Raw genomic sequence first — 23,939 nt, 5'->3', positions numbered from 1 at the left:
TCTGGATTCTCTTTTTACGGACGTTAATTCTCCGCAATGTTGGTCCGACCGCATCACAGCAAGTCACTTATCTCGATGAGTTTTCAAAGAATGCCATCGTACCAGCGAAAACTTGTCGAAACGAAAAATTTACGCGTTATTGCGCCGACACAGGTGTAATTTCTTTTGCAAGTTTTCCAAATGTCACACCATCGAACGTCACGTACGGCCAATAAAACTACGCCAGCCAGGAAGAAACAAGTAATCAAAAGGTGAAAACTTGGGTCGTAACCTGCCACGATATAACGCCGCACAATATCTCGAATTTTATCGAGACGTATGGAAGCTCGCGAATAATATAAATCCTCGTTTTACGTTACTTCTCTCTCTTTATCGTTCCTCATAATTATACTATAGCCACGTAGCACATGTGCGGGACATTGGAGAATTTCAAGTTTAAAATGTGACATAATTATCTTTACGAGACGCGCGATCTTTATCGCCGTGACTTTATCGAAGCCGCCGAGATTCATGGCGCTTCTATCATTCTTGAGAAAAATGCGCGATCCACATACAGAATTTCCACATGTCGGAGACGACGCGAGCCGACCTTTTCCCGCCCTCGCCTCACTCGCCCCCCCCCCCCCCCCGATATTCGCCAAACTATTCGCGCTGGTGGCCTCGAGAATTCGTTCTTTCCGTAGGAAGCCGTTGTGAAACTTAAAACAACCGTAAGATCTGAATTACGCGCCGATGAAAAAGCATCATCGGGTACTGAAAATTTTCCTCGCCGCGAGTTTTCAGCTACCTCGTCAAATCTCTCATTCCGCGTAGCTCGTTTTTATCACCTTTTTTTTTTCTTCAGATCGCATTTTCCTTCTCCCTCTCTCTTTCGCATATCCGCCGAGGATAGGGATGAAAACGCTGAACTCGCCAACTTCCCGCAGAAATGCTCGTTTCCGGCGAACGGCTTATCGCCATTAGCCGACACTTCATCCTCCGCGGGGTTGGGGGTTGGGGGGCGGGCGGCGGCCCTTCTTTCTCATCGCTAGTCCTCCAATCCCCGTTTCGCTGCGAGTGTGCGGAAAGAGTTACGAAAATTTCTTCGTTAATTCCGGGAAAGTTGACGACGACGACGACGACGACAATGACTTAGAAAGTGCGCGTCGCGACGATAGAAATAAAATCAGAAATTTTGTGAAATTGTGCGTTTGTCGACGAAAACTACAATGACTGGCCGTTAATGGCAAAGAGGATGATTTTTTTGAATTTTCGTAATTTTTCCGCAAGAGTTTTCCGTGTGTTTTTGCATCGTAATTTTGTCGATTTTATTACCTTGCGATATAATCTCACGTGTTAATTAAAATAAAATATCGAAATACTTAATTAACGTTGAAAAATATTTTTAAAAATCGCAAGCGTCTTCATATATTTTTTGCAACTCCAAAGTATATCATTACGGATCGTAAAACTGATTAGCACAAATTAATAGGATCGAATTTTACGTGGATATAATACAATGTTTTTGCGATATACGCCAGCTCGATGTTATCGATTAGCAAAATTGTGTATACGATAATTAGGAAATGCGTATAAAGCATGCATGCATATTCATGAAATGCATTTACATCGAACGATACAATCGTTCACCAAATGTTGGATAGGAAAAGAGTGAGAGAGAGAGAGAGAGAAAAAGAAAAAAAAACAGATTTCCATAAATCACTATCGAGATGGACAATTTTTCATTTTTCATGTTTACACATCTGGCATCAGAATTTTCTCGATATAATATATAAATATCAATTAAATTCAGTTTCTGAATTTTCGTATTAGAGAGAATACATGTTTCATTTTATTGAGAAATTTTTAAAAATGCATACTTAATTATCTCATATACACTACACAATAAAAAAATGTGCATATGTTATGTGCAAATTTTCTTGTGTTACCACGCGTTTTGATTAGTACTTCAATATAAAATTAACATACAACCTATATGTAATTATTTTTATAACGTTTTCATGTGTTACATTTATGTCAACTTCATAACTTAATACTTTGTATATGTCTCTTAGAAATGGAATATTATTTTGAATATTTTTAACATAATCATTTTAAACAATCAACATGTAACATTATAAGAAAAGTTAAAATGAATCTTCAAATAAACTTAAACTTTTAACATACAAAACTAATCAATTTACTAAAATCAAACGTATCTATTACAAATAATTTAAGCTAAAATAATTATTATTACATATTAATGTCCTCAACATTTCTTACGAGTTATTGTAACTGTTTTTGCATGTAATTTTTAATTAATTTCTATGTTATTTTTACATTACACTTAAAGTCACAACAACAAAAAGAAATGTAAAGTATTGTGTCAATTATTTAACATTTTTAGTTTGTCAATAAGTAACCTACGAATGAGTTATTTTAACTTAAAATTTAAAGTAGACTTTCTGGGACAAGTAAAAAATGTTATGATTAACATTTTATTTTTTACTGTGGAAATCTACACACATAATCTCTAAGATACATTGATCTCTTGAATAATATTCTCTCTCTAATTTTCTTAAATTACGTATAACATACAGTATAAAAGCTGCGTGTCAATTACACACAAGAAAGTAATTCTGTCTTTCTAGGTGTAAAACGTGCTATCGTAAAAGCACTCACAGTCGAATGAAGACTTTGCACTCGGTCAATGATTTAACGGCAGCTTCCAATTCTACTAGTCGTCTTCCGTGACACCAACTGTGAGTTGGATTCACGTAAATCCCTATATCAAAGCGACACGATGCCAGCCGCAACGCAAATACTGAAATTCCACGCGTAAGTACGCACATTCGCATATCTCCGCGATGACAATGCGCGTCTAACAAAAGACACATTCATCCGACGCATTTATTGAAACGGAAGGGGTTCAGCTATGCATATTTATTACATGTAATATGAGATAAAAATTCTAGAGAAATAATTTTGTCCAATTTGTATATCCGAAAGATTTACATCCGAAACTCTCTCTGAACGATTGTTTAATTAAGTTACAATTTATCAGATTAATATCGATCGTACTTTGTAATCAGAATTTATTTCCAATCCCCGGAGGTCCGAGCGCGTAGCCGCTTTTCAAAAATAAAAGTTGCATCCTCGGGAGGCTTCGTCACCTCCGCGCTAGAATGACAGATCTAATAAGAAAAGTTTGATACAAGTTTCGTCGGTATTACATAGCACAAACGCGCATATAATTCCAGATTCCTAAGAGTGTATCGTCATCCGGCTTCTGAATTTCCCACCGAAAGGGCCACCATAAAAGCGAGCGAGAGAGAGAGAGAGAGATAGAGATAGAGAGATAGAGAGAGAGAGAGGATCTTTGAGGAGACTCGAATTTTCGGAAAATTTCCAAGCTGGAACGTCTGAGAGAGCAGCGTGGCGTCGTCAATTCTCTCGTTACGTCATTAATGTCGGTGACGCAATATGTCGTGAGTTCGTTACCGCGAGTGTGCGATCGCTCGCGACACTGTACCCTCGGTTCTCTCGTACGACCTCGTTACGGCGCAGCACTCCCATTAGAGGAAAATTGATAGTGACTATCTCTCTCCGATGCCCTCCCCGTCCTCCCATCCACACGGATGGCGCCTCCGCAATTCTACCGTCATCCTCCCGCCCCCCCCCCTCCTTCTTCCTCTCGCATCCGCACGCGCGACGTATAAAGGCTCAAGCCGGAGAATTAACGAGACCGCGGGAACGGGACATTAACGATCGAGACGATTATTGAGGCTAAATTATGTGCCGAATGATCGCGATGCCATTATACATATCAAGGGAGAACTATATCGAATAAGCGAGAGCGGTCGAGGCGAGAGGGGAATCTTATATGATAAATCTATTTCATAAAGTGTACATTTTTCTATCATTTTTATTTATAATTATTTTAATTTTATTTATAATTTTTTTTATTTACAATTTTATTTATAATTATTTATAATTATTGGATTATTTATTGAATGTCTAGGACAATCTACTGATTGAAAAACTTGATATATTTAAAATATAATATATTTAATATTTTATTTAATATATATATATATATATATATATATATATATATTTAATATATTTAATATTTAATAAGATAGGATTTTAGTGAAACAATATAACATTTAAATTGCACTTGAAAATTATATTTTAAATATAAATCTTTTTTTACAGCATAAATAAAATATATTTATCGATACCTGGTTCTAGTTACAGCGAGAAAATCGAAATATGCGCGGTATGCTAAGATGAGAGAGAAGGAGAGACATGTTGGAAGAAGGTGGAGTAGACTGAAAAGTAGAGAACCGGAGAGACTATTGTAGGCTGCTATTGTAGGCTGGCTTGTCATCACTTTAACGGGCGATGCATCGAATCGAATGCCCTCCGCGGGCTGTTATATTTTTATTTTCCGATCTACATTTCTCCCTTTATCTACATTTTTCCTTCTTTTTGCATTATTATTAAAAAAAGGAAAAAAGCACTTGTTAAAAATTGTTCGAGAAACGCTTCAAAAGTTAACCAGCTCTCCGTTTTCCGCGAACTACGTACATTTATACATGAGAACGTGACAAAAATTGACTATGCAAAGGTGCATTCTAACATCACTTCTGTTAACATACTTTACTCTTCCTTGCATCACCTGAACAGACTCGAAATTCTAAAGCTCACTTTAGACGATTTATAAATCTCCAACGAATTCTGTATAGAATCTTATTTATAATTCCACGCGTGCCGCGTATTTTAATATACACATATTTTCAAAAATATATAACATTAAAAATATTTTGATATAAATCATATTAACAGAAAATTATTTAGATAGCAGTCTGTCGCGAATATACATTATTTTATTTAAAGTATACTTGAGGGATATTATCTTTATTCGCTATATTTTAGAAGATAAAAGAAATAGTTATCATAAATATATATAATTATCATAAATCAAGCGGCCAATTAATCGTCCTTTTTTATCTCTCCTCCCTGATATCTTTTCTTCTTCTGATTTATGATTAAATTTTGAGAAATTAATAAGATGGGCGTACAATAATGATCGAGACAATCATTGAAAAAGATAAATTATATCATCGCTAAAAGCACCGTTAAAAGACCAAATTGAATAACGGAGTTTTAATAGATGTCACAAAATGAAAGGTATTTAAGAAGAAAAAGAGATACGGATACTCTGTAACCAATCGAAACGACAGTTTACGACACATTTAATACCATTATAATGCCACAATAACAACTTGTGGACGGATGATTTGAATAACTTCCTCTCTCGGTCCATTATTGCATCCATTAACTCCAAGTTCACACAACAAATATTATTGATTTTAACAACCGCGATATTATAACACACGTATTGCATATGTATTATTAATAATAAACATGATCGCGCGTATTACAATCCGGATTAATATGTATACGATGCAAATAAAAATATTAGCTCAATAGATTACGAAGAGAAATGCACTGTCGATTAATATTTATTCAGGTGTGTTGATTCGAACGGTAGAATTGTACATGAAATAATTTTACAACAAATGTAACACAAACTATTTTAGCGAAAATTATAAAAAAATAAACAAACTATATTGGATTAATAATAGATATAAATAAATAATAATGTTACGAATTATATAATATTACGAATTCTAAAAATAGACAGTCCTAGACAATTTAAAACTTAGGACAAAATTCAATTACAAAATAAATTTTGTTTAATTTTATTTGTTTATAATTATAAAATAAATTCTGTTTATAATAATTCTCTTTATAATATGCACTCATCATTGATATATATTTTAAATTGTTATACTTTTTTAAATGTTTCTTTTGCGACAAATTAAATTATAAAAATTTCGTCCCAAATTTTTTGCCAAGTCCATCTATAATTTATACTTTCATGCACAATGTCTTAAAATAATTCTCATTGATTAAAATATTTTTAGAAATCTAGCATTTCTTTCCGGATGATACTTCAATTTATCCAAAATGGAAATCGATCCTGATAGAAAAAACTATTATGTATCGAGAATGTTAAATAACGAGAATGTTAAATAACGAGAATGTTAAAATTGATACCAATCTTCATATTTACACTCTTATTTTTTACACTTCATTATCAAAATTTTTTTAAAATAACGAAACTCTAAAATCCCTTTATAGGAGAGACGAAATAAAAAATAGATTAAAAATTTCGTCCCAAATTTTTGCCAAGTCCATCTATAATTTATACTTTTATGCACAATGTCTTAAAATAATTCTCATTGATTAAAATATTTTTAGAAATCTAGCATTTCTTTCCGGATGATACTTCAATTTATCCAAAATGGAAATCGATCCTGAGAGAAAAAACTATTATCGATATAATGAGAATAAAATTGATACCAATCTTCATATTTAGACTTTTATTTTTTTATACTTAATTATCAAAACTTTTTCAAAATAACGAAACTCTAAAATCCCTTTATAGGAGAGACGAAATAAAAAGTAGATTAAAAATTTCGTTCCAAATTTTTTGCCAAGTCCATCTATAATTTATACTTTCATGTACAATGTCTTAAAATAATTCTCATTGATTAAAATATTTTCTAGGAATCTAGCATTTTTTTCCGGATGACACTTCAATTTATGAAAAATGGAAATCGATCCTGATAGAAAAAACTATTATCAATATAACGAGAATGTTAAAATTGATACCAATCTTCATATTTTTTACACTTAATTATCAAAATTTTTTCGAAATAACGAAACTCTAAAATGCCTTTATAGGGGGGAAGAAATTTCACCAGTTATATCGAGATTACATAGAGCGCTAACTTGTAGATTAATGCAAGTTAAATTACCACTAGCAAATTAATCGCGCTTATACAGGACTAACAGGAATGTGATTCGAGCTAAACCAAAACTAATTAATCCAAAACCGCCATTCGCAAAGCTCACTTGGCACGCTCGCAATATAAGTAGGGCATAATATTGCACTGTGGAATCGCGGTCGCGCGGTAACCTAACGACTCAGGAATACCTATGTTATCCTCGCGGCAAAGACCGGTCCTCGTAAATACAACGGAAACTCAATATCACGTTACTATTAGCGTCGACCGCTGAAAACGGATCCTTGAAACTACTTCTGCGATTACAGTCGTCAGGGGAGTCGATAACTCCTACGTGGCGCGCGACAACTATAAGTGGAACAATATCTATTATTCGTCGCGCGAGTTAATAGTTTGGAAACTGTTTGTATGCTCAAAGATATTTAGCCCGAACCCTTTATGGTCTCTTGATCGCGTGTTAAATTATATATCGAACAGCGCGCGTATAAACACTTTCTCTCTCCCTCTCTCCCCCCTTTTCCCTTCGCTCTCTCTCTCTCTCTCTCTCTATCTACCTACATAATTAATATCATTGGCTTTGGGAATATGCATGTAATTAATGCACTGATTTAATTACATTGTACTACCAACATCACAGATTTCGATAATTAAGTAAAATAAAAACGATATCGCGCAAACGAGAAAAAAAATAGAGGAATTAAAAATATATACGGTGTTTCTTAGGTGCGAAAAATTTTAGGAGATTCCTTGTCGAAAATTAAGGAGGGTTTTCATATAAATATATACCCCTACATCCCTCCCTTTACACACCTCCCAAAATGAGGGTAGAAATTAGGTTTTTATTTTTTCTCAAATTTGGAACAAGTAAAGAAATTAAGTGGACAACTCTCTTTTTTCGCACTTATTAAAAAACACCCTATATATATATTCAGGTATAAAAAAGCTTTTTATTAATCAAATATAATAAATTTCGGAAAAAACGAACAACTCTTTTTTTTCAGAAATATTCAATTACTCTCTGTGTATACAATAGACTTCTCTGTTATCTTTATCGGTCTGACTTTACATTACCGCATGAAATTACCGCGATATCTTTTCAGCTTTCTTACGAACTGCCTCGGGAAAAGTTCCCCATTTCTCCACTTACACAGCACATAATTTTCAGCTTATTTGAGTGGTGCGGCATAAAGCTGACCGTAAAAACGAAGCTCGTTGCGAACGAGAGACCGGAAATTAATGTCCCTTCCCGTCGTTTCTTACATCGCTGAGAATAGGATCGTCTCGCGGATTTCAAAGAGAACGACAGTCGACATGTTTTTATAATACAATACATTGCCATCGAGCTATACTTCACCCTCAACAGATGCTTTCGCATTAATTCTTGTCTTGTTTCCGCAAGTAAGCAGAGTTAATTTTTGATTAACGAGAAATTTGATCTTGTACATAAATAACAACACAAATATATTTATAATATACATTTCTTCAGGGGCGTAGCTAGGGGAGGGGGCAAGAACAGGCTTTGTCTGCTCTTGAAAAATCAAGCAATTTAAACATTCTATTAATTTTATTAATATTAATTCTATTTTCTATAAATTTATAATTCATAATTTTCTATTAATTTTTGTTCAAATATTTGCAAGTCGTCTGTAATATTGTATTGTTTACAATAATACTTTTTCATAAGTATCATTCCTTTTTTTTTCTTTTTTTCTCCTTATCGGGCAGTGAAACTTCTCTATTAATTTTCTTCCTGCCCTAACATTTCTACCTGGCTACGCCCCTGCATTTCTCCGAGTTAAATAACAATATACAGTAGAATCTAAATTGACCAGATTTTCTTCTCTCCTGATTCCTATCCAATACGTTACCAAAATGCTAGTTCTTTCTTATCCTTCTAATCTCATCCTCCCTCGATTTAATCCTATCTCTCTGCATTTCTGGAATCGCGGGATTTATCGTCGCCGCTGGTCACGACCAGCTTTTCGAAAGTTGCCCCACGTCGGTAGAAATTTATGTTTTGGAAACATTCTCGTCGCGGTTCGAATAATAAATAGTCCGATGATGCCGGTCGGTGACGTGCGGAATGGCGAGGACAAAAGCGAGGGGTGGGGAAAGGCGAGGGATGCCGCACGACGATTTACTTAAAAGTTTAGACGATTAATTAATGCCGTGACAGGAGATTTCACCGTTTCCCCCTCTCCCTCGCTCTTCTTTGTTTAAAGCTTCGTCTTTGTTACTTGGCACGAACTCGAGTCGGTGTACCAGCGGCTCCAAGAGAAAGAGAGAGAGGGAGAAAGAGGGAAAGAAAGATAGAGACGGACTCGTTTTAGATCTCGTTCATTTACTTGCAAATTTTTGTGTCGCGCTAACGTCGAATACGAACGAGACACGAAAGTTGCGCGGGACAGCTCGACGCGATACCTTCACGATGCGCGATGTCTGTTGTGCATGCGAGAAATGCGAACTTCTGTAAACCAGATACGACGACTTTTCGATTAGCCCAACTTTTCTGGCACGCTTACCTTGCCCCCTCTCGCCTCCTCACCCTTTCTGGCTCTTATTCGTCATGATGTCGCGCACGTGCTTGATTATGCAATCCAAATTCCACTCGTGCTTTATTTAATATTTCTTAAAATAAGATGTGTATATTGACACATGTTGTAATAATACATGGCAAATATGATGTATTGTAAATCTAAAATTAATAAAATGTATTGTAAATTTAAAATTAGACGATTGATTAATTGCATTCGTAATGTTTACTTCGCAAATTTTTTCCTACACATTCCACACTGATGTGAATGTAAATTATTTAAATTATCACGCGTTGAAAACTTGTGTAATGTTTTTTTTAAAAATATGCATATGTTACAATTTTTTAAATTACACAAGTTTTGCGATAATTTAGATAATTTACATTTGCATCATGTCAAGTATAGGAAAAAATTTGCGACATAATGATACTATAAGAGAGAAATTTGTTATTATATTTATAATCACATAATTGTCTGATTTTAAATTAATATAATAGATATATAAAAAACGTAATAAATTCTTTCATTTTTATCTAGGTAAATTTGGAAAACATCTTCTTTTAATAAATTAAGTTTCCAATACAGAAAATATTTTATATTTATAGTTGTATATAATAATTCTCTTTTCGTTTTGAATTAAATAATTACATGATAATTTTATAGCGTTGTTAGGCTTATTGTGAATATGCTATAACTTTTAAATAATTTAATTAAAAACGAAAGAAATCGCTATAAATAATTACAAATAATTCTAAAAAATATAGCGCAAGCAGATTTAAAATTGACACTTTTGAAAACTGATAAAGTTGCGTTTTTCATAAATATATGTATTGTGACTTTTAAACGGTATATTTACAAGCGCGAAAGAAAAATCAAATTTTTACAAACGATTCTAAATATATCGACAACTGTTTCATCTTGAAATCAGATTATTTTTTTCCTAAAATTGAGTTTTCCTTTTGTTTTCGAAAGCTGTAATTTTCCATTGGCTTTGACGGGTAAAATTACTGTTGCAAATAATTGCAAACAAAACAACGCATTTCATGCGTCGAAAACTTAGTTTATCGGAATGCCCCAAATACATCGCATACATCATATTTCTATTTACTCCTCTAATGCGATATTTGAGAGAGCGTCGAGGATCTAATATCGCGATGTGCAGGTAATTTTTTGAAAAACGAAAACGTGCCAATATGTCACAGTGATAGCGCCGTAAAAACGTGAACTCGAGAAGTCGCAACAGTAGTAGGGCGGAGAAGCGGGAGAAAGGACGGCCCGACGTTTCCGCGTAATAAATTATTTTTCTCGGGAAAAATCGGTGGAGCAAAGCGCCATAAATACTGACAAACAACTACGATAAATAGCGCGGGCATGGCTATTAACGTCGACCAAGTTCGCGAGCGATTCGGCCACGATGGCTCGCACGACACGACGTTCCGCGATATATTCATCGAAGTATAATTATTTCAGTGCGGTGCAGCCAGCGATAATAGGAATTGCTTTGTAAATTCCCTAATTCAAACTAACTCGACGCACACTGGGAACCATAAACATAACGAGGCCTGTAATCATGCGCAAGTTAAACCAACCTGATCTTGTTGTTTGATAACAAAGTTTAACGGGATAGTTTAAAAAAAAATTGCATTTTTTAAAATAAAATTAATTACATTCGTTTAACGTATGTGCGTTCCCAGTTTGTTACATTTATTTCTTTAATTTAATAAAATTTATTTTATTTTTCTTTTGCTTTTTCATATAATTAATAATTCAATTATTATTATATACATTATACGCGAATAAACAAAACATGAAAATACACTATGTTTACAAAGCAAAAGTAAATAATGTTGACAGTAAATTAATATTTACTATTAATGAAATCGGATTGATCATTCGCCACATTTGTCAATATACTTGATATATAACGGTTTAATATTTGATAAAATAATTCCATTGTTAATTAGAATTTTATAAAATTTAAAAATGCCACATTGTACGCATCTTTCATAATACAAAATTTAATACATCGGTATAAGCTAATATAATCCATATATTAATCATTATATTATGTAAATAAAGTAATGTATAAAAAAATATGTAAAATATGAAAAATCCATCTCATTTTTGACAGCCATCGTGGAAATAATTTTTGCTATACATTATTTTTCAGTAATATATTCATAAAGAAATGGGATTTTTATGTATCACTTTATTTACATAATATAATGATTGTTATATATTATATCTTTATATTATTATATATAGTATCGTATCAATTTGCATATGAATTTTAAATATGAGATATAATTATCGTCATAATTATAGACTCACCTGTCTCTCTGTTTTCTTCTCATCATCTGATGCATTCCTGTCTCGAAGCTTCGATGATCAATCCATCACACAAGCAACTAAAGTTGTTGACAGTCAATGAGTATCAATCACTATCACTCACGTTATCACTATCACTCACGTTATCACGATACTTAAAATTCGACGACGCCACGATACTTTTTCGCGATCTGCGTATATATTTATTTACTCCGAAATAAATCACATATTTTCGCGCGACTCATTTTACTAACATAATTTCGATCGAACGTCGATTATATTCGCGGCACTCGCACAACCACAATAATCGCCCGATACATTTATTCGGCACTCCCGACGACCAGTCGATCCATTATAGGCGGATTTATTCTTGTATTTTACAGTCATTATATTCCACTCACATTATGTATTCACTTGCATTCGCGATGTGTTGTACACGTTTTCGCTTGACATTTCTTCTCAGCGTTTCCAAAATTCGCGCATTATCGTTCACATATTCGACGACTAACGTAAATAGAGCCGCCAGTGATTCTCATTCGCGATATTCGCGTAATATCGTGTAACGACTGTCAGATGTTTAACGATTGACAGATGGATGGACGTGCGAGGAATCGACGTACCAAGGTTTGACAGAGGTAACTGCGACTCACGCCCCGGCGAGTGAATATCGACCTTATTATTCGCGAGGGACTTGACCTTCCCACGAAATCAACGATCGCCCGATATTTCACGCGCTCGATATAACGCTCGAAACTCAACTACGTTGTTTTCACTCGCGTGACGTCGCGCGCTCGTGTTTCCCCTTCTCCCTCCCACCCCACGTCCGCCAATTCGGGGAATCGCGTTGAGCCTCTCCGTGTTTTTTTCCCACTGCCTCGCGGTACGCGTGTTTTTCGAATACCAAACAATGTTTATATCGAGATGAATAAAGAATAATGTTTACACGCGCGTATCCTCGTCGAGTCAATTCCAGATAAAATGTTTATTCTTTTCTCAAGTATTGAAGCGTAATGTGTAACGATAAAAATTGTGGATATTTTTCTGACGTGATAATAATAAATAATTATTTATCGATATATAAATATATCGCGTTTTACAAATATTAAATAGACGCGTAGAAAATGAAATATTACGAGCGATTTTTCACGATGATCGGGATATTTTTCGCGTCGAAATTGAATATGCTGGAGGATACAAACGCACGTTCAAAAGTAAATACGCTTCGGAAATGTGTAATATTAAAATCGGATATCGTGTAAATTTATACGATTATAAAGGAATCATTCAGGCGATATATCCATGTGTACATTCGCGATTATTTTCTTCATGGAATTTCGGAGCAAATAAAATCGAATCGGATAGCAAATATTCGCTCAGGTTCGTGACGATGAAAAAAATTAATTTACAATTTCTTTCTGTTTTTCGATAATCAGATACGCGAAGGATTCAATGTTGTTCGTCGAAGAAAGACAATCTCTGCGATTAAATATCAATCACCATCTCTGCGATTAAATATCAATCACCATCACTCGCGAGACACTCGATGCGATCGTTATCATCCGACATTTTCTTCGGCACTCTTGAAATTCGTCTAGTGTCATGGCGGCCGTTCGGCAACTAACGAAGACGATATTAAAGCAGCGCGTACGCGATAAATTAAAGTGTCCGTCGCAGAATCTCGATTGCGATTCGCGCGTCGATTAAATCGAGACCGCATTCCCGAAAGATAGACTCTTCGCGTAAAAATAACGACGATCGCCATTCGATTTGCGTTCCACTCTATCGAGATTCAGCTACTCGCGACGCCCGTCATTCGACGACTAATGGACATGCGACGCACTTGAAATGGTTCACACGACTATCGGCAAGGATTTCGTGGTGAATCTCGAAGCCAATCACGCGCGCGCAATTATCGTCCGATCATGTATTATAATTTTAATAATTAAAAGTGCCAGGAATTACGACGGAATTGAAATAAGTGCACAGAAAAAGAAATAAATGTCAAATTAAAACTTATATACTTAAACTAAAACGCTTATTGTTTCGTACATACGCAACAATTTATAAATTTCTTCTTAGAAGAATTTAATATTTTTAAATTTCAACAATATTATAGTTTTATTTTAATATTGTAATTGTCACCTCAAGAATATATAATTATTTAATTCTACTTTAAGAAAATTATAATCTTTGATTTGAAAATGTTATTTTCCATCTAACATTGTTTCTTTTCCATTCAAGAAAATTAAATCTGAAAAAAGTGCGTGAGAAATTCTAGAGAAATTCATACGTCATTCGTGAATGATGTACACAGAAAAAAGAACATTCTTGGTTTGAAAATATATTATTTAATTTTAACATGGAAATCTTCAAATAAGATTATATTACGTTAATTAAAGAAAAATATAATTGTTTGAATAATGCTTACTTGAATGAAACCATTTTATATAGTTCAATCAAGAAAAATATATTCTTACGATTTAATTTTCTTGAATGAAAAAGAAAAAAATGTTAGATAGAAAATAACATTTTTAAGTCAAAGATTATAATTTTCTTAAAGTAAAATTAAATAATTAATATATAATTAATTATATATTCTTGAAGTGACAATTATAATATTAAAATAAGATTATAATATTGTTGAAATTTAAAATTATTCAATTCTTCTAAAAATTATAAATTGTTGCGTATATACGAAATTGAACGCATTAGTTTAAGTATATAAGTTTTGATTTGATACTTTTTTTTCTGTGTGTCCGATAATCGACTTTAACGGTGGAAACTTTCCTCTTCCAACTCTTACATATCCTTGATTAATATTACACACGATTGGTGAAAAAAAAGTGCGTGAAAAATTCTAGAGAAATTCATACGTCATTCGCGAATGACGTACACGAATCCCAAACAAACCTGCCAATCGTTGGCCAAATTCGGTGATCGAACGCGAACGATACGGCGATCGAACGTGATTACATGGACTAGATAGATCAATATCAGTACTCTCTCGATTGAAAAATAATATATTAATAAACTACGAGTTTTTTTTTCTGGACAAACGAACTATATCGGGAGCGCGCGTTCAATAGACTGATCACGGCAGATACACGATGTTGTTGTGCTTCTACTCTTTCTTTTCCTTTTCGTTCATTTCCAGAATCATCTGTGGCGAATGTTCGTGTTTTTTTCCCAGCACATAATAACATTTCGCGATACGTGTTTCTCGAATAAAGGAAGCATGTTTATATTAATTGTTGTATTTTCTCGTGCGTGTCAAGTTAATTTCAGAAACAGATGTGCGAATTAGTTTCCGAGAACGTTTTTAGATTCTTTTTTCTGTGAAAAATGAATGAGTGGATATTAATAAAATATCCGATATGGATTTTCTCTTCCGTTAATACGATTAATAATTGATAAACAAAGATATTTAGCGTCACGAATATTAAATTCATGCGTTGAAAATAAAATATATTGTTCGCCACTCTTTGATCTGGAAATTATCATGCGTCCTTCGTCGAAAGTAAATACGTGACAAAAATATACAAAAAAGTAGGTTCCAAGTGTAATATATAAAATCGCCTAAATTCATATAAACGCGCGATATCATAATCGTGTGAGTGAATTTCTGCAATCCTTATGTGAACGAAGCTTCTTCGTGGAATTTGGAAGCAAACAGAAATTGTCCTCGATGGAATAGCAAATATGGATACGGCAGGTATGTGTCAAGTTCTGATTGTAAGTAAATTATTCCACGGTTTTTCCTTTCATTCCAAGCAAACGTAACACGCTTGAGATAATCTCAAGTAAAAGGATTTAATATTTTATCTTGTTTTTTAAACAAGAAAAAACCGTGCGACAAAATTGTATACTACATATTAATTATTACATATGACATTACTATTACATTATTATAACGATATTTTTTTACGTAATGCTCTACTTTTTAAAACTAAAATCAAAGTCTTTTTCGATCTCTCGATAAATTCCTCAAGATTTCGTGAACGAGATTTCACCACGCTCTTTGATTAATTTATTTTACTCAAGATTGTACTTTATTTGAGAGTCGATATGACATGTGTGTATGCCCGATCGATGTAAAAGAATATTTGGAAGAGAATTCGAGCGTTGAAAGCTCTTACAGTCACCGCTCCAACTTGGAGAATATTGAATTGTTCTAACGTATTTTCTTTGAAATGTGAAAATTCGCTCCATAGGAAAATTCGTACATCGATGTAGATCGTCGAAAGACAAGAGTTCCCAATTCTTTTGCTTGGCGAAAACTTCCTCTATTGATACTTTTTCTCGTTTTTTGAAACGGAATCGAGATATTTTACATCAAGATGGAATGATAATTCTGCGCTTTTACGCTGAACAAAGTAAAGATATAAAGTATATAAAGTAAAGATATACTCTATATTTGTAGCATTGAAAAAAATATTAATCTCACGCGCTTTTATAAAATTATTAATTCTTCATTCCCTTATTTTTGGTTACATAATATTTTAATTCTCATATTTTTATTCTTTGTAAAATAAATTATATAATATTTCGATCGGTTCGATATAAATGGAAAATATAAGGATATATAATAAAATTGGCAGCCGAGAAAAAGAATCGGAGAAATTATGTTTATAATAGTATAGAATAAAAGATATATTTTTGTAGAAATATTTTTTATACATCGTGTAATATTGAACGAAAGGTAAGAAATAAAAAGTAACATTTTTCCTTCCACGATGCCAAATATCTTCGGAAAGCTCTTATTTTAACGTAGGCCACAGCTCTTTGTCCGTCGAGTCGTTCCAATTGTTTTCCGCCGTAAATCACCCGCGGGGTGTCTAGCCCCATGTTCTCACTTCGCGTATAAAAATATGTTGTGTATGGAGGATATGAAAATCCGAATTGCCATCGAAAGTACTTTGTCAGAAGACAAAAGCTCCCCCGCGAAACTTCTGGGATCGCGCTTCTTCTCTCGGCGCGAGGAAAACTTTCCGTATCTCTAACTTCATAAACGTGAAAGTTATACCGAAGCGAGACTCTTTCACGGGCAAATCGCTTTTACGCAGTTTTCGACGAATCGTGCCGAAGATTATAAACATGCGAATCGGGCATTGAAATCGATACACGCGTCTGCTGCGAGCGCTTCGATGTCGACGAAAAACAGTCGCGTACAATCCTTACATTTATTCACAATCGTTGTGAAATTTGTTCCTCCATATTTTTTATAGCATTTAGAAATTTTAATCAATTTAATTTAATTTAATTTTTTCGCTAAAATTAAATTAAAAAAGTTTATAAATTTTGCTAGAATATAACAATTATATCGAAATCAGATCCTTTTTAATTTCGGAAAAAAGAGAACGTTATAAAATATTCTTTTTAAATTAATTGTCCTGTTTAATATGATTCGAGCATAAAAAAATTTTCACGACAGATTTTCTGCAAATAAGATCATCGCAACTGGCTGCGACGATATCAAAGCCCCGCTCGCTGTTTTCGTCTCATCACCGGAAATCCTATTTAAGACCGATAGGAAGTGCTAAGTTATTGCAGTTTAAGTTGATTGGCTGCGGAAGATGACGTTCGGGAAGCCAAAAAGGAGCAGTCCTAGAACGTTTCTCGTAGCGCGCACGCTAGAAAGGCTTTTTCCGTACTTTGAACTTCGCAAACATATCCGGCGCATCCGGCTGCTACAAAAACGGAAGCACTAAAGTACCTGCAACTGCACGATGTTACCAACTTCGTTGCATTCAGAAACTCCTTATCCTTATATCAGTTTTTGCTCGCTACTAAAAGGTGAATAATTACCGGATTCTGCGCACGGTCGCAATTTCCTATCTATTAACACTAATGATAGTACGTCTCAATCGAACTCAATCACATACTTCTAATCTAAATTACTCGCATGTCATTGATAACATCAGCTATTCAAATTCTTTGTGTGCTATTGCATTCAATTTATCGTCAGGTATCTTCAGATTCTTTTTTGTATAAAATTTTTAAAATGTCGCCACATTATATAATTAAAATATTAATTCAACAATGATATTATTATGAAATAATAGAATTATATTTGATAATATCTGGTAATGATATTGTAATGAAAATTATGAACGTTTTATCTTATCGGGAAACACAAGATGAGAAGAATTTACGTGAGATAATTCCCATGAAAACTTGGCCTGGAGGGCGAATTTTAGTTATATGATAACGGAGAGTTTTTTACTCGTGAAAAAACTCGACGGCGGGTCAACTACCCTTTCTTGGAAGGAAAGGAGAAGAGAGTACCGAAATAAAGGAGGAGTAGCTGAAATAGCAATTGCGTTTCCTCGCGTTTCTTCGCACCCTCGCGCGCTGCGGGGGAATGTTTATTGCTATGATACAGCCGCACGGTAGCTAAGTTAGGTTGGATCGTCCCCTTTGCCATCGTCGAGGGGGTATCTTTTCGAGGTGGTATTTTCTTCGCTGCTGAGGAGAATCTGCTGCCGCGTCGCAGGAAGCGCGGAGTGGCGGCGAGTATAGTTGAAAAGTTCCATCCGGAAGTAACGTTCTATTGGCCCATCTGAGCTCGTCGAAATTCTAAATGGGGCTTTCCATTTATTCAAACAGAATTTACGATGAGTCTTTCGAGTTCGCATCGGAGGTACACTCGCTAACATCGCGCAAGACAATCTGTTGCCACCCCGATTCGTCCTGCGGATGGATATATTCATATTTATTTATAGAGGGCATATATAAATCTTTTTGTTTATACAGAAAACTCGTCGGCTATCGAGAGATTTGTATGAAATAACCGCGCGATACTAGTTTTGTATTCGCGTCCCTGTGTTTTATAACTGACGGTAAAATAATAAAAATAAATATATAATAAAATATATAATAAATATATAATGAAAAAGTATTTTAAAGCCAAGCAGAATTTTCTAATCACGGTGAATTAATCAGCTGTTCTTATTATTCACGGTCATCTTGCTTTATAGAGAAAATCCACATTTATATATTATGACTTGTCACTGGAAGTAAAGAAAAATTCAAAGATAAGACCCGCATCATTTATGTTCGAGGGGAAAATTCAACGGAAACTTTCGAGGTCGCATACGAGGAGGCATTTCGTATCAAAAAATATGGCCCGTTGCCGGTGAGACATTTAAGATACCTCCTGAACTCTTTATATCGTAGTTTGAAGTCCTTGTATCGCCGCGATCGTCCGTGTTATTTACGAGATAAGCAAATCTTTATTTATAGCGTAAATTTTTTTTTTCCATCGCCCGGTACATTTTTCATACTTTCGATATTTACGCGCCTGTCCTCCAGGGAAATCCCCCATAGTCGGGGAAAAATCTATGTAGGCGGGCAACGGGGCTGTGGCTCGATACGAAGGATGACATTTCGTTCCATCCGTCCGTGTTGCGGTTGCAAGTTTAAAGTCACGCTTTACATTTATTCCATGGACGATTCCGCCCAGTTCTTTCGACATCGTCGATATCAAAAAGCGGTGGTGGAGCTTGTCGAATGGACGGCCGAAGCTTACCGGCAAACTTTATATTATGTCTCGCGAACAAAGTTTGCTTACGGTAAACTATATCGCGTTCTTATTTATGAATAAATCTTTATTTATGCGTTGCATCGCGCGGCGGTATAATAGCGCGGTATAGCCCTCGCATTTATCGTTGTCTTGTATTTACGTCACATCTTAAATTAAAACAAATCGTTTGACGAAGCGAATAAAATGTATCATTATATTCGGAAGTTATTTGTAATAACGTTTTATTCAAACGCGGTAAAATAGAATTCACAACTGTAAATTACGTGGCAAAATTGAAATATTAAATAATTCAATAATTAAATCTGTAACATGTAAAATGCAACTTGTAAAATTTATACGTTAAAATTAACTGATGAAAATCAATTGAGGTAAAAATATATAATAAATTTTATTATTTTAAAATAATAAAATTTATTATATATTTTCAAAAGAAAATTTATATTAAAAAATTTATATTAAAATTGTACATCTACGTAGAAATTTATTCTTTATTCTAATAGGTGAATTATGTACACTTCATATCATTAAAATACTAATCAAATTATATTTCATAATTTACCATACCCAGAATAATTAAAATGTATGTACTTTCGAGAATATATCATAATTTAGCCATGAAGAAAGAAACTTAAATCGCATAAACAACAAAATTTTTACGAATAAATGACTAGCAAAAATGGTTTGCGAGTTTGCATAAATATATCGTTATAAAGAAAAACATATTATTCCCATACCATTCTGGAAGGGGCCTATACAAGGACAAGCGGATTGTCGAAAATTATACCACCCTCGTCGTCATTCAGCATGATCTCATTTTTCCAGCGAATAGAAAATGCGCAAGTTTCTACACGAGGGAGAGTGACTCGTTTCATCGGATTGGCCTTGCCGGAAAGTGAGACAGGCCGAGCTCTCCAAAAAGCAGGATCTGTGAAAGGGAAAGAAAAGTAGCGAAAGAGGAGGAAGAAAAAGGAATAAGAGAGAAGTGAAAATTATGTTTGCGGTGGTAATCTCCTTTTCTACATATGGTATGCGAAAGAAGAAAGTGCGAAAAGAGGGCAAAAAGTGAAAGTAACGAATCCCTTCGTTGGGAGAGGAGTTAGGTTTCTAACTTATAAAAAAATGTCTCCCTAGAGCTTACTTCGAACTTTTGATTATTTATTCAAATCCTCGTAATACTATATCTCGAGATCAAATTATTTTTAAGCCTACCTCAAATTTCGTAAATACAGAGATTTTTCCATCTCTTTATATGTCACATTTCTCTATAAGAGAAGATATAAGAGAATGTTATTTATTATTAAATAAATGCTAGAGTACTTTTACATCTTTTGTTGTTATTATTATTATTCTATAGATAAAGTAAAGTTTATTAAATATATGTTTGTAGCATTTGTTTAAAAGACAAGATATAAGATAAAAGAACAGCTTACATTATAAATTCGTGAATTCAATATTCTGTAAAAACTCACGCAAAGGAATTCAATATTCTGTAAAAAATCACGCAACATAACGACTCGGGCGCGCGTAACAATATGTTCAACTTCACAATCCGATAAAGAAATCGTATATTGAGAAACATAGGTTCTCTTTTGACTTTAGAGAATTTTTCATTGCAGTTTGATTTATATGCACCTTTCAGTACAAGTGTCTTCGAAAAATCGATAATGCAACAGCAAACAATAAATGTTAAACAATAATGTAAACAGTAAACAATATTGTATACTCAAGGAATTTAGTAGCAATAAAAAAATGAAATAAATAGAGAGGTAGAGAAATACTGGAAGATGTAATACTACAAGTTCAAACAATGATTAAATTATAACTTTATGAGGTAACGTGGGATAAAAAAAAAAGATAATAACTGCAGATGGTATTGCAAATAATCGAGAAGCTGCTTTCACGTAAAACAGCAGAAACGGTGAATGATATTATAAAGTGCTACGACGGCAATAAAAGAATGCGCAAGACAATAGACCGGATGTGGAGCGTGTTTTTTTCTTATCAATACATCAGGTACGCGCGGGGGCGGCAGCAACGGTGGCGCGGAATTGCTCCAACTTTTTTAGACCTTTCTCCCTGTGCACACAATGAGCAGAGGGTAGCAGCTCGGGGAATAGGCGGTTCGCGTGAATACTAAATTTTAAAAGTAAGCCAAGACGCGAGAAATTTATGGTGTGCGCGAGTGTAAGTTTACAATTACACGGAAGAATGAGGAGAGGACAAGAGAGAGAGAGAGAGAGAGAGAGAGAGAGAGAGAGAGAGAGAGAGAGAGAGAGAAGGGGGTGGAGGGATGGGAGGAAGTAGAGAGAATGAGAGGATGGCTCGAGCTACAACCCGCCGCGTCTTAATCCCCTTTTTATCTCTGCACCTTTTACCCAGAGTATCTATGGCCTTTGGAGAGGGCAACGCGGAATCTCGAAGATTCTTCTGCTTCTTGAACTAACGTGTAGTGCGATCGTAGATACAAGGACCGAGAGTTAGATTAAGAAATACGATTTTCTTCGAACGCGATTTGTTGATGAAATAACTCGCATTTAAAAGTAAATCGAAAAAAGTTCCACTTTAAAAATTGTATTAAGTATCTTTATTGTAAAAATTGAATTAAAATGTGAACAATTTGATGGTCCAGATAAAAGAATTAAGGCATAAGTAATGTAAAGATAATATAATTAACAATAAATTAAATGATAAAATCTGAAAAAAATAATGTCATTTCACTCCAATTAATAATCTTTTTAAAAACATTAAGCATTTTCAATTTTATAATAAAATTTATCAATAAATTAGATTAATTAAACACATAAAAAGTCCTTTAACTTTTTGATAAAGATAACTATTAATAAAAGAACAATTGCTTCGCGATCGAGAAATACTGATAATTCTTAATGTCATTTCATCCAATGTAGATCATTTTACTTCCGGCGTATTATAAATGCTAAGTTTAGTTTATACATGTTGTCATTTGCGCAACATCTGCTCATAGGAGCGTGTCGAATTGCAAATTCATTCAACGCATACGCATACTTCAAATTAGTGTTCTATTCTATGCTCTAGACAACAAAATTACTATTCAAATTATCGTTCCACTACATTATACTATAAAATTACCATTTGGATTAGCTCGGCTCAAAGATTTATGATTTAAATTTAATCGCTTGAAACATAAATAACAATTAACTTTACCGTCATAAATCTAGGATAGATAAAAAATCGTGCACATAGAATCATACATTATAAATATTCAAATTTCTCTATAAAAAGCAATCTTTATAGAAATTAACAGAATTTTTCCTAAAATGTGTCACATACTTCGATACTTTTTTCCAATTATCGTAAAAAATAATATTAACGTCTGAATAAATGTTTGAATTAGTTTTTCTTTAAGTGACAAACAATCGCAAAAGAATCATAGGAATTAATAATAGGAATTAATAAACAAACTTTAAAAATAAATCCCCACTATACAGACAAGTTGCGGAAATCTTTGCGACATTCATGCGCTCATCAACAACGAAGTTATTATATATATGCGCGACTAACGGGAAAACTTCTTCCGAGATATTTAAAACGTATTTTGGCGAGCGAGGGCGGGAAAGCGACTGATAAAAGCTGGAATTAACGCGAAATGGAAAACTTGAAGGCACTTTAATTATGTCTCTCGAGCTTAAGCCAACCCTTCGTGGTTACGTGTCGCGAAATCTTCCGTCTTAAGAGGATTCTTATGAAACCTCTGCAACACTGACGACTAATTGTTGGGAAAGGCAAGTCAGGATCGTTGCAAAAGATAAAGATTTATAATTTTATAAACGTTTTTCTCTTTTTCTGGTCACGAAGATTTTCATAGGTACGTTAAAATTAATCATAGCATCATTAATAATAAAAGTATTAAATAAAAAAATAATCTCAAACAACAAAAATATATATTTATATTAATTTTATATAATATTTAAAAATATTAACAGTGATTAAAAAATAAATTAATGATTTTTTTCTCTATTAATAACAAAACAATTATAGAATAATACAATATTATATTAATAGTAATACTAGTAAATTTTAAATAATTTTCATATATCAAAGAAATTTTTTTCAAAATGGACAAGTTTGAAAAACTCTTATTCGGTGTAGTCGATCTTTCTTGTAATTTAACAATTCGTTAACATTATTCGTTGATTTGCCGTTTACCTCGAATTTCATTGCCGTTCTATTTATTTTCATTAAATGTCCGGAGGGAAATTTTCAACTTGCATTTTGGATGCACAAATTTTTATCTCGATCGTGAAAAAAAAAAAAAACATTCGTGATTATCGTAATACATTTCCATTCGCTTGAAATGCTGTCGTGGCGAGTTCGCGCAGAATAATATTATCAGCCGGAGCTAAAAGCTTGAAATCAAGCCTCTGAATCAGAGTAGCCAAAACGAATTTTTCCCGACCTAACCAACTAGAGTATTGGTTTATTAAAGCGCCGTAGGACATTTTCACGTACTGATTACACATCAATGGGGTTATTCACGACGTCCGTTTCCTCTTTTTCCCGCGGAACGTGTACGGGTTACCATCGGCGGAAAATTGGCTCGATGCCAGATCGGGCTTAAAGCTTTTCTACCGCTTCCCAGCAAATAATACGCTAGAAGCTCACATCGAATCGTCGGTCCGGATATACTTTCAAATT

The 23,939-nt window shown here is 33.9% G+C and overlaps 1 protein-coding gene across 5 annotated transcripts in view; it reads right to left on the bottom strand.

Moving 5' to 3' along the window:
- Positions 1 to 23,939, bottom strand: part of LOC105252199 (protein rhomboid) — a 120,209-nt gene that overhangs the window by 91,071 nt on the left and 5,199 nt on the right. For 3 of the 5 annotated variants that reach the window (XR_889276.3, XM_011259482.3, XM_011259484.3), the window contains exon 1: positions 11,726 to 12,760. The exons of the other annotated variants lie outside the window; for them this stretch is intronic. The gene's annotated coding sequence lies outside the window, so the exon portion shown is untranslated. Of the gene's footprint in view, positions 1 to 11,725; positions 12,761 to 23,939 lie in introns of those variants that run through there. 5 annotated transcript variants of the gene reach the window in all.

This window comes from Camponotus floridanus, unplaced genomic scaffold, assembly GCF_003227725.1.
Source record: "Camponotus floridanus strain SB8 unplaced genomic scaffold, Cflo_v7.5 scaffold19, whole genome shotgun sequence".
NCBI classification, from domain to species: Eukaryota; Metazoa; Arthropoda; class Insecta; order Hymenoptera; family Formicidae; genus Camponotus; species Camponotus floridanus.
The sequence above is the reverse complement of the archived record's forward strand: the minus strand, read 5'-3'. Positions and strand labels throughout refer to the sequence as shown.